Raw genomic sequence first — 16586 nt, forward strand, 5'->3', positions numbered from 1 at the left:
CGTCGGCTAGAAAAGATAAAAGTGGGCATGGCCGATGTTCGATCGCGATGCTGCAGCGAGTGTGCAATTCCAAACTGTTGCGTTTGGTTAACGCGAAGCATCGGCCGGCGCGATACGGCGCTGCACAGGTTATTAAAGACAATCGATCTAATTTTAATCTCATCTCTCGCCCACGCTGCCGCGTTCTCTGGGGGAAAGCGAGGCGTCTGGTCGCGCGACCTCGCAGGGGACACTGCTCCTGCTGTGCCTCCATTGGCTCGTCGCCGACGGCGCTAACGGAAAGTATCCTCGTGTGTCTCTGTTCCGCACGATCGTCGCTGTCTCTCCCCACTTTCAAATCGCCAGACGTACTGGTGGGGAACGCTGGACGTCGAGACGATGGAGGGGGAAGTTGGTTTGGCGAGAGAAAGACGGACATATGCGCGATACAAGCGAAAGGGAGATGCTCGATACTCTTGGTGCTGGGTGAAACGAAGGTGCAGCGTGATGAAGAGTCTTGGTTGAAGAAGGATGAACTCCTGAAGAGAAAAGGAGAGAATCCTGGCCAACAGCGGAGAGATAGAGAAAGAGCAGTTTAGCGGTGCGTCGAGAGAGACGAGCGATAGAGTGCACTAGATTGACGCGCGCGCGCGTGCGAGAGAGAGAGAGAGAGGCTTGGGAGTGAGCGATGGGTTCGAGGAACGTCGAATTGTGTTCAACGTATGACAAGGGTTTAGATTCATTTGGAAAGATATCGAAGGTAAAAGAGCGTCGAAGCATGATGATTTTATAGTATCTGATTCTGTATAAAAGTTTCCAAGCCTAACAACACGGTAAAGTTATTTAAAATAACACGGACGTTAATCGACGAACCTCGTAGATACCACCGATCATTTCTTAATCCGTTAAGAACTGGATCGAAACCTCCATAAAATTGTGCCATTGGAAAATTTACGACAGAGGTATTCAAATGCCCATCACTAGGGGTAACGTGGTGGGCGCATGCCGCGCGACAGAGTCGGACGATCCATAACCTATTCGCGTATGGGAGTGAGACAGAGATAAAAAGAGAGAAGGCATGTAGCTGGATTATGGTGGGAGGGAGACGGAGGCGTGTGGTAGGGGACAAAGAGGAGCGAGCGCGCAGCAGGAAAGCTGCCGGGCGCCATACTGCTTTCGTTGGTTCGGCACAGTACGCGCCCAGCGCCTACGCGGATCGTCGCGGTGCTCGTCGTCCTCGTTTGTCGTCGCTGGTGGTGTAGTTCTCTTTACATTTTTTCCACTCTGTTTTCTCTTCTGTAACGAATATTTCTGGTAACGGCGTGCGTGTCCGCGACAAGGCCGGTCGAACGGGACAGTCGAAAGCCAGAGAGAGAAAAAGGGAGCGTGGTTTCAGTTCGGCCGCAGCCGCCGCTGCTGTCGCTGTTCTTTTCTCGACCGGCTCGCGAGGAGCGTGCGTCTTTCTCGTCGGTGCGAATAGACACAGTGGTGGAAGAAGAAGCACACGGGGATTTTACACGCTCGCGAAGACTGGACGCTGCACGTCTCCCCGTCTGGCTTCCGGAGTTCTGGCCGGCTCTACGCGTCCCGCTAGGTGAGTGAGAACACTCAGAGAGAACAAAAACCGCGCGATAGGTTAAGGTTAGGCGACACGTTAGACGACTCTTTCGTGCTTCTATTTCCGCGACCATAGGTAACCGTGATCCGGCCGCTGTGTAGACACGTAAAGATAGATTCCTATGTATAACCAACGCGATTGTAGCCGTGATCCGTCGCGCCGATACCGGTTACGGTTACACGCTTTTACTTTCGACCGAGGCCAACTCGGCCTCGAAACCAGTCTGCACTTTCGGAACAGCTGCTCGCCGCCCGGACCGCAGTTTCCACCGACCGGACGAAGGTTAACGATGCACCTTCTGTTTCTTTGCAACCACCATTGTGTCTGGGTAGCGATTTCCTTCCTTCAATGGGAATCCCACCTCGAATCGCTTACGCGGCTCTTTGTATAGGAAATTATTCGGACGCGTATCTTGTATTTGTATCGGACGCGTAGCTTGTATTTGTTTTTAGTCGCACCTCCGTTTTTTTTCGAATGTTACGTTCATGCGGCTACGGTACACGAACTCTAACTATAAGGTCAATAATCTTGCGTCGACAACAGAAGCTTGGGTTATGTATTACAGCGGAATATCGCGATTCGCAGTTGACGATCGTTTGCAATTTTGTCACCGTGTGTCGAGAGGCTATCGGTGACAATAAAACAAGACATCGACTGCCCCGAATCTACCGTTAACCGATTGATTCATACCCATCGATAGGGCAATAGCCGATCATTCGAAAGACTGCAGTTTATCATTTCGAACGGGACACGCTCGACTATATTTCACGTTCGCGTTCAACAAACATACGCCTCGTTATATATGTTTTTTACATTCTTTCTACGTGTTTCTTTCATGCACATCTTTTTCCACTTTTGCTTTCCTTCTTGTCGTATAAACGTACGTGAACTTGGTAAACAGATCGAGGAGCGGAACTGCATTGTACTGGAAATGATATCGAATCGTTCATTCAAGCGAAATTGCCGATATTTCAAAGGCTATCGATAGCGTGTATATGTATATTGTATATATAGAACTGCCATTCACTGAAAACCGGTACCTATTAAAGTATAGCTAGAGTTCCTTCAACTCGTACTTGGCAGATGAAGTATACTAATTAGTTCGATAACTACGGACAGGCCGATTCCATTCAGCTTTCAAACTTGTGAGAAAATTTACGATATTTTTATGGCCAATAAATATCGATCCTGCGTACAAGTCTTTCAGAAGCCAGAACGATCAACTCCGCTTCTCGTACATTTTTTTAATTCCACTATCTAGTTACGTGTCTGGTATTGATCTTCTTAAAAAAAAAAAAAAAAAAAACTGGATAATATAGGATAATATAAGTCATCGTAAATTTCATAATAAATGTTAACAAGTATTTGTAACGTCATCGCGTTACCCTATTTTTTGCCTGATAAAATCGATCGGTTTGGCTTTTAAGATCTCATTGATTTTTAGAGAGACATATTGCTACAAAACACGTAGCTTTTTCTTATTTCGTTAACTTTATTATAAAACTGTGTGGAAATTTATATGGAATGTTATTTCTCGGGAAAATAATAGTTCCATTTATACATTTGCGATAAGAGGTCAAATATAAAATCCAGCTAAGTAAGATTACAGTGGTGAACGTTAAGAGCTTTTTTTTATCGTCGAACTAATATTTGTCTTTCACGAAAAATACGTGAAACGTTCCGAAGATGAATCTCAATGGCATTTCCTTATGAAACAGAGTCTGTTTTATGGTAACTCGTTATTCCGTCTGCGATGCGTCTCTTCATCACCCCTCTGTCACGGTCGTAACAGAACTTCCTGTTTACTTGGCACGAGTTTTTCTCTTCTCCGCGATGTTGCATCGATCTCGTTGCCACCGAAAGTGAAATCCGCCAGTGGCCCGGGCTTGCAAATCTGTTTTCGCCTCCACTCGTCCAACCCTCTTCGCTGCTGCTTCACTGTGATTTGCATTCTATGGCAGCTTTCTTGCGATTCTCAGCGTCTACAAGCTAACACGCTTGCTGAATTCCATGGGAAATAATTACTCAGCAAATGAATCAAGCTACCTACGGTCGTTCATTAAGAAACACTGCGAAGGCAAATGTCTATTTTATCGATTCGAAAACTAAAATCAACTTAAATAAAGGGTTCGGTAAAGGGGAGATACAATTGCAATTTTTCTAAAAACTAGATCCATATTTATCTGAATTTTACAGAAGCATTGGGTTGGCAACTAAGTGATTGCGAATTTTGCCATTAGGTGGTATTGTTAAAATCACTTAGTTACCAACCCAATACGTATAAAAATGTAAGTATTTTAACACGTGGAAGCATACGGGTTGTAAGAATCGAAATACAATGAAATTAAAATTCTCCCCACAAATATATAATTACCAACACAGAATTGCGCTACGTAAGATGATAATTATCGAATAATAATCGTGATAATAGTAGAATCGTTCCCAACACTCACGTTCCATCGTATTTCTTTTTCCCCCACGCTTTGTACGTTTATCGCGGAAAAACGATGACGTTTATTGAAGATCGAGCTGCACACGGTCCGTGAAGCGTTAATCGTTTTTTAAAGTGACCGTGCAGCGGGTAGAAGGCCGGTCGCGATCCCTGAAAGAGTAGAAGCTGGTTCTCTCTATTCTTCGTTCGGTTACACGGCATACCTACCACGCCGGTGGCAGATGTTTCTTGCGGACAGAAGACACGAATCCTCCGCCATGAGTCCTCGTAACAACGGGCTTCTCGTCCTCGAAACATAAATTCCGAGTTCTAGAGCTGTGCATTATGCATGCAGCGCGATGTACGAAATATTACCATAAGTGGCGTTCTTGGTGTGCACCAAGACGAATAGCTTTTCGCCAGTTCAAACCGCACTTTGCTACTCTTCTTGGTCGACGTAGGCAACGTCGTAGACTCTAGTTTCTCAATTTCTGGACACGCGACGTTCTTCTGACATCAGTCGTTACGCTGCTTAACAACATTCTTTATGCGATTTCTTTTTGCTACCAGAATATGCGATTAGGTGTTCGTAACGCCAGGTAACTTGGAGAACTATGCTTGGAGAATTTTAGCTTGTATCCGCTTGTTGTCGCTGGATTATTGCGTTTTATTATCGTTTCATGGCAATTATCAGATCCGAGTTTCCCGATTAAGCTTCTGCAGCGTAACGAATTCTACTCTTTCTCGCACACAAACGAGCAAAATTGTAATTTCAAAGGGTTCGTAGGTGTAATTCCGTAGAAGTAAGCATTTCGTTTGTTTATCGCCGAGTTATTGTGTTTTACTCGCTTAATAGCAATTATAAGTTTCCAATCTAATTTACAGACGAAACCGAAAGTCTGGTGGATTACGATAAGTTGACCAAATTCTAATTATAGAGAATTGATGTCGAATTCGTTGAACATGACAGGGTGAACTTTCATAATTTTAAAAAGACGATGCGAATCCCCTGTCTACAAGCGACACAAATTTTTCATTCTATCGTACAGAAATGAAGAGCTAAAAGTCTGACGGATTGTGTATCTCTCCATTCCTTTCACCAGCTTCGACGTACGTATATCCGAGGGTGGGTCGATCCTTCGTAGCATCCAATTCTCTTGGATGTTGGTTGAATTGAAATTTTACCGTTGAAAAAAACGTTCATCCAGCATCTCGTCGCAATTTTCACCTTCGCGTGGATTTCGTCGAGTCTCTAGCGGCAGCCGAGAATTTCATATATTCGCAATGTTGCGATGCAAGGCAATTCATTCGCGGTGTCTATACTTTCTCGCATTCGTTTTGCGTGGGTTTGGTAGGTGTGCGATCGTTAGCCGTGTGTTGGTTGCTGGCGAAAACGTGCGAGAGGTTCCCAGAAGTAGCAAACGGACAAGAAGGTTGAATTTCGTAGAAGCTGGCTCGCGTAGTAAGAAAGGGGCGAAGAAGAAACGGGGGTTAGGATGGTACGAAAGGGATCGCTGCCAAGCAGCTGATGTAATTTTCTTTTTCCTCGTCCCTCTTCTTCTTCTTCTTCTTCTTTAAGTCGAGTCGGCTTCCTCCCCCTCCGCTTTCATCGCCTTTCCAGTTAGCCAGATCGAGTGAAATCGAACTCTTTGTTTGACCGAGGAGAAAAATCCTTGGTCGCTTGTCAAACTTCCTTTAAATCGGATGGCTCGTGTCTGAGCGTCGACCTGTGGTGCCGATTCGCACGACGCAAAAGGATGCAAGAGAAAGAGCGAGCAAAGGGTCGTCGTGTTGCCATGGCGAATTTCGCGTGTCAATGGGATCCCTCGAACCGTGTTAACGAGAAAATGCCGGAAGCTGGGGAGATGGCTGCCACCCTTTTCTTTTCGTACAATTACTTTGACTTCTATCTGTTTTCATGCGTTTTCGTTTTTCAAAAGGATGATTTTGTGTAGTGTCGTAGTGCGCGTTGCATAGACAGGTCCATTTCGCTTATTAAGTTTTATCGCATCGTCGATCATCAATCATATTAAAGAAGAAAAGGTTTACTATAAATCACGTGTTACGTATTATGCATGTAAGAAAATTTGCAAGAAATTAAATCTCGTTATTGAGCTCGGGAATAATCGAAATATCAGTGCGACGACGTTCTTACGAATCTAAATTCGAGAAGTTAAAGACAATCTTCGAACGTAATAAGCTATTTGATAAGAGACCGATAGAACTTAAATACATGCGTGGGAACTTGTACTGTCTAATAAATATCACAAACAGTACGTCACTCTGAATATTTTACACATTTTTGCAAGTTGGAATTTTCCGCAAATATCAGTAATCAGCTATCGTAATTATTTTGGCCTTCGAACGATTCCGATAACCTCATTTTTCCCTACTGCCCGTTTGTCCCATTAATCACGAAACTTTCGACGATAGATACGCCAAGAGAATGCAATTTATCTTCGTACTCTATCAGAAAAAAAGGTCACTCGCACGCGAGTTGCAACCGGGCGCAAAAGGGTTTATGTCATCTCTTTCTTTCTCGAGAGAGCAGAAGCAATTACATTTTTTCGTAGAACGTCCAGTGTCGAGGGACTCGACTCACGGTAGACCAGATATTCAGCACTTCACTGATGTAATTAGGTTACATGCAAGTTGCACCTCTGGTTGGACGACGAACTTACGTTTAACGAGCCGCCACTCCGACGGTATAACGTTTTAAAAGATCCGACATTCCGTCAGACAATAAACTTTACATTTCATCCTTCTGTCGAATAAAATGTCTAGAACTTAGTACCTCTCCGATTAAGACCAGTCTTTGTTCGAAGGTTTCATTGTACGATAGAAACTCGCCATAAAATCGAACTTTCCCAACTACACGATAGTTACGTATCTATCCATTTGGATGGATATTCAGCGATTCTAACAATTTACGTATAACCGAAATTAAGTTATATTACGAGAATCGGTGTCTTAGTTCGAGCAACTCCGCTCAGGAATAACCATTATAAATGAGAAACCTGTTTCTTTGTTACCGGTAACCATTATTAACACTCTACCGACCGATAGCCGATTAATCGGCTTTCTGTCGCCGACGCTTGCCGACCGATAGCCTATTAATCGGCTTTTTGTCATCGACAATCTTTCTCATTATTTGAGCAGTAATTTGTTATTTAGTACTAAGATATCTTGCTCAGTTGCGTCAGTTGCGTTGCTTTGAAAGCTGCCACAGTTTTATACCAATTTGAGAATCGTACCGTTTGCAATGAACAAAAAGAATGGCATTGGAGAGTCTAACCGAAACAGAGCCGGCGCCAAGGAGAATCTGCGCCTGAGATGCCGGTTGGACGTGCGTATGCTGTTGAATCGCTAATGGTTGGTAAAGTGTTAACACTTTGACTGCCACGCCGAAATCACGCGTTTCGCTCAGGACGACACAGAGGTATTTTTATTATTCAAAGCATATAATGGCAAAATGATAATAAATTGACGATGTAAGACAACATTCTTTCCCAATCGGCCGTTTATCTCATTGGTGGTCGCGGGTGACCACCGTGGCGCCTTGGTAACAGTTGATAGCGACGTATTATAACAAGGCTTCGTTTATTTCGACAAACCATTCGCATTCGTTGTTTCGTCGTAAGCAAAACGTGCAGAATATATTGTCGAAACGTGTAGAAGACATTAGTAAATAGTATTTGCTCATTCTATATATAATAGTAAGGTATGTGCACACTTCTAACTTCAATTATACGATTATATAGCAGCATTTGCGATTATTTTCTAAGGTGTGTTTATAATAATATTCGTAGATTAGCCCTCGCAGATATGGATGCAAACACAGTGCACCGTTAGATGCAAGATTTGTTCTCATTTCTTTTTATTGATGTTCTAGTAAAAATGTTTAATCGTTCAATGGGGCACTTTTTATTTCAAAGTATCTTCTATTTATCGGTTATATCCAAAATGCCCTAACTGTCAATTTTCATTCAATTTTTACAATCGCAACAAGTTGAAGCGCTCCGGTCAACAATGACCAATGTGGTGTCACAGAAAAAGGCATGGCCGGTCATATTTGACCAACGTGGCAGTCAAGGTGTTAAGAGTGTCGCTTGGTAGCTAAGGTCGATGCTTGTCCAAAGTAGTTTAAAGAGTCTTCCAAAAGTAGACGATAAATCTGCTATACTCTAATAATCGATATTTTTGAAACGTTCCATCTTCGTTTCCTAATCCCACGATCAAATGAAGAGACAGCCTCGGTAACACAGAATTGATTAATTGAAATGGCTTATCAGCACGCTGGATTTCTATGGAAACAGTCGATCTTTCAACTGTCCAAAGTTGTTTTCTTAAGATGCAAAGAAAGTTTCAAGGTATAGTTGTACAGTGGTAGGTGAAGTTTTGATCAGTCAAAGTGTTAAATGGATAGGAAGAGCGGACAGAGACGAAGCATCCATTCTTAGCCTGCCATTTAAGAATTGGAAGATGTCTGACGACTGTTGCATCGTCGGTGCCCTTTCAAATTTCACAAGAAACAAGAACCTTTCGACGAACCGCGTGTTCAGAGTGCCCTTATCTATCACGGAATTAACATGGACGCCGTGGAGGGCATCGTCGCGTCGTCGTACGCTCTCACGCCCGTTCATTAAGACTCATTAGCAGCGCGGTGACCTCCGCAGATCCTCCGATTACACGGCGCGTATACGTCAAGTCCTCTGAACGCGCAGATGCTTCAGCCTGACACGTCCGCCGATATATCATTTCGTATATCGGAGGGTGAAACCCCTCCGGAGCATCGACAACCTCCTCTAATCACGATCTCTCGTGGTCAACATCGCTCTTTGTGAGCGTGACTCTCTCTCTCTCTCTCTCTCTGCCCTTAGCTTCTGCTCTTTCGCCTGTTCGTGTCTCTCGATGTGTACATAAGTACACGTGTCGAAACGGTCTAGCAAGAGTCGTTGTGAATCCCGCGGGCCAATTAGCAATGGACGAGACTCGAGTCATTTCTATTCGACGTCCGTGCTCTTGGACCAATGACGTTGCAGACAGAGCTTAGAATTCGAAGATAATATTCGAAAATAGGATTTGCGGGTATTAGAGTCGTTGTGCTTTGTTCCGACGTTTTAGCGAGGATTTCAGTGTAGGAATGAAAAAAGAAGGTGAAACTTCTCGAAGATTTTGATACATCGATAGTTATATTTTAGTCATCGTAAAAGTTTAAAACTTAGAATATTCGAAAATAGTCCGAAGAAGCGATACGACGACGAGATATGATTCAGAGTTTGGGCTACTTTCTTTTGTTCCGGGTGTGATGAAGAGCGAAGAATTTAAGGTAAGAATTGTGAAAGTATTTTAATGCAAAAGTATGTTTACGTGGAAAGCCTTCGAAGAGAATACAAACGCAAGATAACAACATCGACGAGGAAAGAATATTCTACGAAACGAAGTCGACGAATAGCGGCGACTCGAACAACGATACTTGGAGTTTTCCTTATAGATACCACGTATCTAGCCGGAAAGTTGGCGCCGCCTAGATTGTACCTCGTCGTTTTACGATGCCAACCTGTCGTAACAAGAGACTATTTGCCTAGGTCGATCGTACTCTTCGTCGCATTTTACGCGGCAATTTTACCGAAGTATCGTTTGATTAAGTGTCCTGTAACTTATAACCTACTCCGTACAGTTTCAAGATATCTGCATTGCCAGAACAATTACCCGCCATCCTAATCTGTTTAACTTCCACGCAGCTCTGATATCTCACTTCTGTTATACCACCTTCTATTACAAATTAAACCACGCCTCGTGCACTAAAAGTCAAAGCTACACGGTAAAAGGTATCTTTCTTAAAAGCAAAAATCCAAGTCACGTTGTTGCACGAAACACCACACGACATGGCGAGACCACGTAAGACGGGAGAGTAACAGCGACGGTGGTCTGCTTCTCGAGAAGCGTCGCGCCCGTAACGCCGGTTGTAACATAGCAACCTATCAAGGTGTATTAGAGCAGGCACGTTTTTTTCGAGACAGTAGGTCGACCGTTTAGACTTTTAGACGGCATCCACTTCAATTTTAACTTACACCGTGGCGTCGTAAAAGCAGTCCCCTCGGCATACACCGAAGCTTTTATATACCGCGAGCCGCAGAAATGCTCCGGTGCTTTCGATGCGTCTTTGCGAGGACGATGGTACGCGGATTTGCGGGAGGTGGAACCGACCAGCGATGCGAAAGCTTCTGGTCGTGTCTGTAGCCAACGCGATCCTTTGTATACCGCACCCTGCTACTACATATCTGGACGTGTACGTCGTCTACACGCGTCGCAATTAGCCGGCCAACATGGCTCGTGTGCTGGCACGCATGAACATCGCGATATTATGGTCACGTAATGGCGTTGACAATGGAATTTGTCAGGAGTCCATGACGAACCGTCGATACCGATGGCATCCTGTTTCGAACGTGCAGCTTCGGGTTTGTATTTTAGTCGTCTTGTTAATTAAATCTAGCAACATTCCTTGCAACTTTTCTCGATCGTTATTTTCCTCCGCCATTCCTATATTTATATCGTAATTTCCTATTTATATATATGCTGCTTTTAAACTTGTCTATTTTATTCCATATGCATCTTTCTATTATTTTTATCTGTTCTATTAACATACAGTTCATCTTTAAATAGCGTCGATCTTGTAGAATTTGACAACCTGACTAATCTCGTTTTAGTATTCTATCGAAAGTTTTATTTTTGATATTCCACTTTTTAAGTGAATTTATTTTTCGACCTGTGATCTTCGGTCGGTATCAACTTGATTAAACTCTAATTTTACCGGCTGGATTAAACATTCGTTTAATTAAAAACGGCTTTCAGGGTTAATTAAATTTCGTTTGTTTATTGGCGAAAGGGTTCTGTTGTTCTTCTTTCATTTTGCTTACACGTACGTTTCTACGATTCTCAGCGTGTTTGTTGCTCCTGTAGCACACGGTTTTTCTTTGCTGGCAATAACTTGCAGCTCGAGGCGGTCGGTACGCGCATTGTCGTGGATCCGTCCAGTATGCACGTCCCTGGTAAATGGACACAGGGGTCCGGGGCTTTGTCTCTGTCGCGCCACGTGTGTCAATGTAATTTACTGCCTTCAGCCTGTGTCCGCAAACATCCTCCACGCATATGCGTTCATCGGCGAAGAAACGTCGCCGCCCTTTAACCACCCCTGATTTACGCTCGAGAGGAGGCGAGTTCGCGACGGAAGCTCGCAATCTGCCGGGAAAACGACTTCCAGCGAACACGTGTAATGTGCTTTCTTAATTTTCTCTTTCTTTTCCTACCAAGCTATTCCAATCGTTTTACCGAGATTTACGATCTATTTTCTGTTTCTTCTTTACCCTACGTACACCAGTTTTAAATATTCCTAACACATTACGTTAGAGACATAAATACGCCGCTTTTTGAGCACACACACACATGTATATAGTATCAGTTTGTCCAAAAAGTTTCTTTCGTTTGATAAGAAAATAATACACGCGCAATGTTTTTTGTTTTATATTAGTTTATTGAATTATGCACGAACATAATGATAGAAATAGAAATACCTAATTCAATAAAATAATATAAAACAAATTATTGTTCGTCTATTGTCACCTTATGAAACGAAAGAAACTTTTCGGACAACCTAATAGAATCACATTTATCTGAATTTGATGTCTTAAAACAGATGTCTTGTCCCTTACACGTTCGATACTGTGTATAAGCAACGTTGTACTTGTAAATTGTTATTTAATTTAACAATATATGTATTTATTCCTGGCAAAATTGTCTCAGATTTTTGCGTTTATATCTCGTTTAGGAAATTGTCCGGAAAAATGATCGACGAAAAGCAATTTTTACTCTCACAGGCTAAAATGGTCCAGTTTTGAAAGGTTTAGCAGCCGATTAAACAGACGTCTTCTATTGGCTTGGCAACTAAGTGGTTGCCGATTTTGTCAATACCACCCAATGACAAAATCCGCAATCACTTAGTTGCCAAGCCAACGGTAGAAAAATCACAAGTAGCTGAAGTATTTAGCGAATTCTTCATGGCAGATGCACGTCAGCCGATAGATTCGCCCAAGTAGAATTCGACTGTGATAGTCAGACGTTGCTTCGTTATATCTCACGCTTGAAAAAAAGTGTGCTAACACGTAATGTTTGTTCAACGGTACTTTTGTTGGAAATTGCTGCAAATACTGGAAACCGAATGTTGAAAAGAAACGGGTTATCTTTATAAGCTTAGGAATTTATGACAAAATCCTTTGCACAATATTATCGTTACGTATCGCTTCTGGGGAGAAATACAGCTGTGCCACGTTTCAGGACAATCTTTTTTGCCGCAAGATAACTATAATATGGATCAAGGATCACGCGTAGAGAAGGAATCGAAGGCATTAGCGATTATTCGCATTTATTCAGCGGGCTCCACGAGAGCTCGAAAGTGCTCTTAAGCTAAGTTTCGCAATTAAAGCGTCCCCCGTGGACGTTTCTTTTCGAATTTATACAGCGCCGAGTCCTGCTCGGAAAACGAGTTCTTTTTTGTTTCTCGTCGTACTAATTACAGTACCGTCTACCACTCGCTATAATCTCGAACCGTTTCTGCTACCAGCGAGGATACATACTCGCGACATACTGAAATTGTTGCTTTCGTGTCATAAATATGCATCGTGTATGATTCGATCTTGCACGATTTTCAGATTCGTGATATTAACTTAAAAAAAAAACAAAAAATAAAAGAGCGCAGAAAGATTAGATTACAACGTGAACATTATATGTTATTCGTTCGAATCGTAATATATGTAGTTTATTCGTGGAGGCTAATTCGTACGTCTGTAATACGTTAATGCAATCTTTGCTTCAATTACGAACGACTTTCAAACGCGTCGAATATTGCACGGTTGCATGATTCTTATAATAATCGTTACGATCGAAGACTACGGGACAAGATAAATACTTTTCACGAGAAAGGAATTTTGTGGAAAATTCAGTGTCACCAAAAGCGTTTTCCCGCTGTATACCGTGAAATAAATTTTATGCCAGTTCCCACACGTTTCTACAAAACGTACCGAATCAAATAAAATGCAAAACGTCGATCCGTGTTACCCGTCAATCTCGCGTTAAAATCACAAATTCGATAAAAAGAGAACGTATTTGTTAAATATATGTCTCTCCTGCGATCTATGATTATTTCGAAGCGTTGTAAAACGTTAAGAAAAACATCGCGAATATGTCGGATTTCTTCAAAAAACTACGCTGCGTGCCGATGAAAAAAGCAAATACGACTTGAAAGAAACTTGCAAATATAAAATCGGTTTCTTATCCCCTGCGGCAATCGACCGTCTGGGGAATTGTTGGCAGGAAACGCGCGAACGTTTGTGCAACGGCGGAAAAAGGCCAGGGGATCTCGGTTGAGCAGATTTATGCGGTTGAATCGCAGTTACGCGAACGCGCAAGAAGCGCACACTAGTTTCGCACAAGCGAGAGTAGCAGCGAATCGTAGGAATTAAGCGTTAGAACAAATCAACGCGTCCCCTGTGCATGTCCCTTGGAAAGTCGTTGTATAAATTTCATTTATACAGTCGCCCTCGTCCACGATCATATACGCCGTGCTTCTTGCACGAAATTGTCGGTTTAATTGCCATTTGTGGCTTAATACCGTGCTTACGTATATTTAGCAAAGTTGGTTAGAGACGAACTTCCATCTCACTTTAACTCCACTGTCGTTATCTTTCAGTAAAGTAAACCATTTTGAACCGCGATGGTTCGTAAAGGGAATTTGGTAGCTCGATAGCTTAGAAAACGGAATTTAACGCTCGAAAGTTTATTTTCCGCGGATTTTCCATAATTTGTTACAGCATCTACACACGCGAGAAACTTCAAACGAAGTAAAACAGGAGAAAGAGAAAGATCAAGTAGAATTAATATCGCGAGTTAACGCGACGTTTAATACGAAGTTTGAACAGCTCGGATCAGAAAGCTTGCCATTGGTTTGCGCGCTCCAACGAGATACGAGTCGCTTTAGCTCTTTTATTTCTCTTGTTTTATCTCAGTCGGACTTTTTGTCCCTGGCCGAGGTGAAATTAAGCGTTGAACGCGAAGACGAACGGTTACACAGGGCCCTGGCCGGACATAGCGGGCTCGTATTAAAAGGTAGAAAAATTGAAACTGTCTCGAGCAAAGATTACGCATCCTGGTGCGCCTTGTTGGACACGATTTCATGGGGCAGACACATTGTCGGCCAGGCTCACGGTGTAATTTCAGTTAAAAAGAGAGGGGACGGACCATTTAACGGTGTCGAGCGCACTGTCTCCTCCTCTGTTGCAGTGAGCGCGGCATTAAAAAGTTTCCACGGCGAGCAGCACACTGCCTCAGGTAAATCGTGGCTCGTTCGAGCTCCGCTGGCTTTGCCTGGGCTAGCTCCCAGCTCCGAACTTTCGATGGCTGTTCGCGTTAATGGTATTTTCGTGGCATTTTAACCCGGAACCCAGCGTGTTGCTCGACCAACGCCCGCCCTGGGGAACAGGCGCGGATTTATCTTCCTTCTGTTGACCCTTTTTCCTGGCGTTCTTATTGGTACGCTGCCGGATTTTTATACATCCCTGGGAAATTTATTGCTGGTACTAGCGGTGCGGTTAAAGCGGTCTATTCATATTTTTTCACAGAAACTTTATGAATTTACATCGGCCGCGTTGTTGGACATCTGAATTTTTGGACGATCCTTCCTTGAAAGCTTCGCGTTACGCCTATCTTTTCTATTTTCTTCTTTTCTTCTTTTTCCAGATACCTTTCGTCTCGATTTCTCTGCTATAGATCTTACATTTTAACCACTTGCGCTACCAATAAACTCACGGTTGCGCGTGCCGTGCGCTACAATATAACGCGTTGGTAGTGTCACACGCTCAAGAAGACCACCCGCTCAGAAACATCCTGCATACCACAGCCATCGAAACAATAACCAAATAGTAACGGAATAGTCGTCTCTGAAATGACACGAGACGACAACCCCTCCAGAGGCATTAAAACCACAGTATAAGAACCCTGCAAAGTAAGCGCTCGGATCAGTCTGTTAAAACATTTTGGCCCAGTCTCTTGTAACCCTTTGAACCGTCACTCTGTTGAATTTGCATAATAAATTCTATTATCATATCTTATTCATGAAACGTACGAACTGCGACGCGAGAAGATCACCGGCGATCTATCGGTTTCGTGATTTATTCTGTCTGCGACGTGACAGTAGCTCAGCACGTTGGTAGAGTCTTACATAAAGAATTTTACATGGATATGAATAAATACTCACGGCAACAATAGCATTTTATTTATTAATAATCTGCTACTGTATGGTAGATTATTACAAACGAACGATCTGACTGCTGTCGTTTTTATTTCTGCGACAAATGCCTATCGACGTGGTATACACGTCGCTGGCGATTTTGCAACAAAAGCACGTCTTTCTAGCGCATGCGGTTAATCGTTTAGGTCTACGTAGAAATGTACGTAGTATAATAAAAGTATATTACCACGGTAGAACTCCATTTGTTGGAACGAAATTTTAATTAGTATCTGATTAAATAAACTACCGGTTCAATCCACTCGTTCCAATACGAATTCCTGTTACTCGAGCGAAAAGCAAAGGTAACCGGCAAACTTGGTAAACCTTAATTACATAAACTTGTTGTTGCGTGAAAAGTTGATATATAGTCGGAATTCTATCGTAGTTGTAATATTTAGAAGTCGATAGTCTTTTCTTCGATCCTGTTTCATCCTGAATCTGCATAAACACCCATAGTCTACTTATTAGATTGCCGACATCTCTCAATGAACGATTACGATGACTGGTTCTTTCTTTGCTTTTCCTTTTCCACTTTTTCTTTGATAAGATAGGAATGCTACTACCTTCATCGAACGGAATTTGCATTCATTCGAAGATGATATTTAGGGACGAAGCGAGGGATTGAAGTTCTCTCGAGGCTGTTCGTTTGATATTGAAATAAGGACGATGGAAGGATAAGGCTTCGCTTTGGACAATTCCATCAGGAATTGTATGAATTGATATGCAGTCGAGGTCCCGTACGCTTGCCTTTCAAATTTTCAACACACACGCGACCGTTCGAGATAAAAAAGTTGGCTGGAATATGCACGCTCCACTTTCGCGATACGATATAAAATCGAAGTGCAGGAAACACCTGTTGGGATACTTCGGTGCAGAAGCGAAGTTTCGCGTAACACTCGTTGGATATGGGGGACTGTGTTGGGGGTCGGAGATGTATTACTTCGGCACGAACACACGCCACTTTCCATCTTGTCTTTCGTCGTCTTTCATCAAAACTATCTGGACTGTCACACGAGCGACGACTGTCGTCCAGGACCAGCTATCGTTCGCATAGATTTAACTTCATTCACGATTGTGAATAACTGTAGAGAATTTCACCTAGCGATACGTTCTCTGATGATCAATTACACTCCTTTACATTTTGGACTACTTGTAGGTTTCCTTTTTTTAATAATAATAAAATGAACATTAACAGTTTAAACATTTAACAATACAAA

The 16586-nt window shown here is 42.8% G+C and overlaps 1 protein-coding gene across 3 annotated transcripts in view; it reads left to right on the plus strand.

Annotated features, from left to right (window-relative positions):
* The first annotated feature begins 1168 nt into the window (after positions 1 to 1168).
* Positions 1169 to 16586, plus strand: part of LOC117205324 (dystroglycan-like) — a 110513-nt gene continuing 95095 nt past the window's right edge. For all 3 annotated transcript variants that reach the window (XM_033443613.1, XM_033443618.1, XM_033443616.1), the window contains exon 1: positions 1169 to 1573. The gene's annotated coding sequence lies outside the window, so the exon portion shown is untranslated. The remainder of the gene's footprint in view (positions 1574 to 16586) is intronic.

This window comes from Bombus bifarius, unplaced genomic scaffold, assembly GCF_011952205.1.
Source record: "Bombus bifarius isolate JDL3187 unplaced genomic scaffold, Bbif_JDL3187 scf7180000007990, whole genome shotgun sequence".
Lineage (NCBI taxonomy): Eukaryota > Metazoa > Arthropoda > Insecta > Hymenoptera > Apidae > Bombus > Bombus bifarius.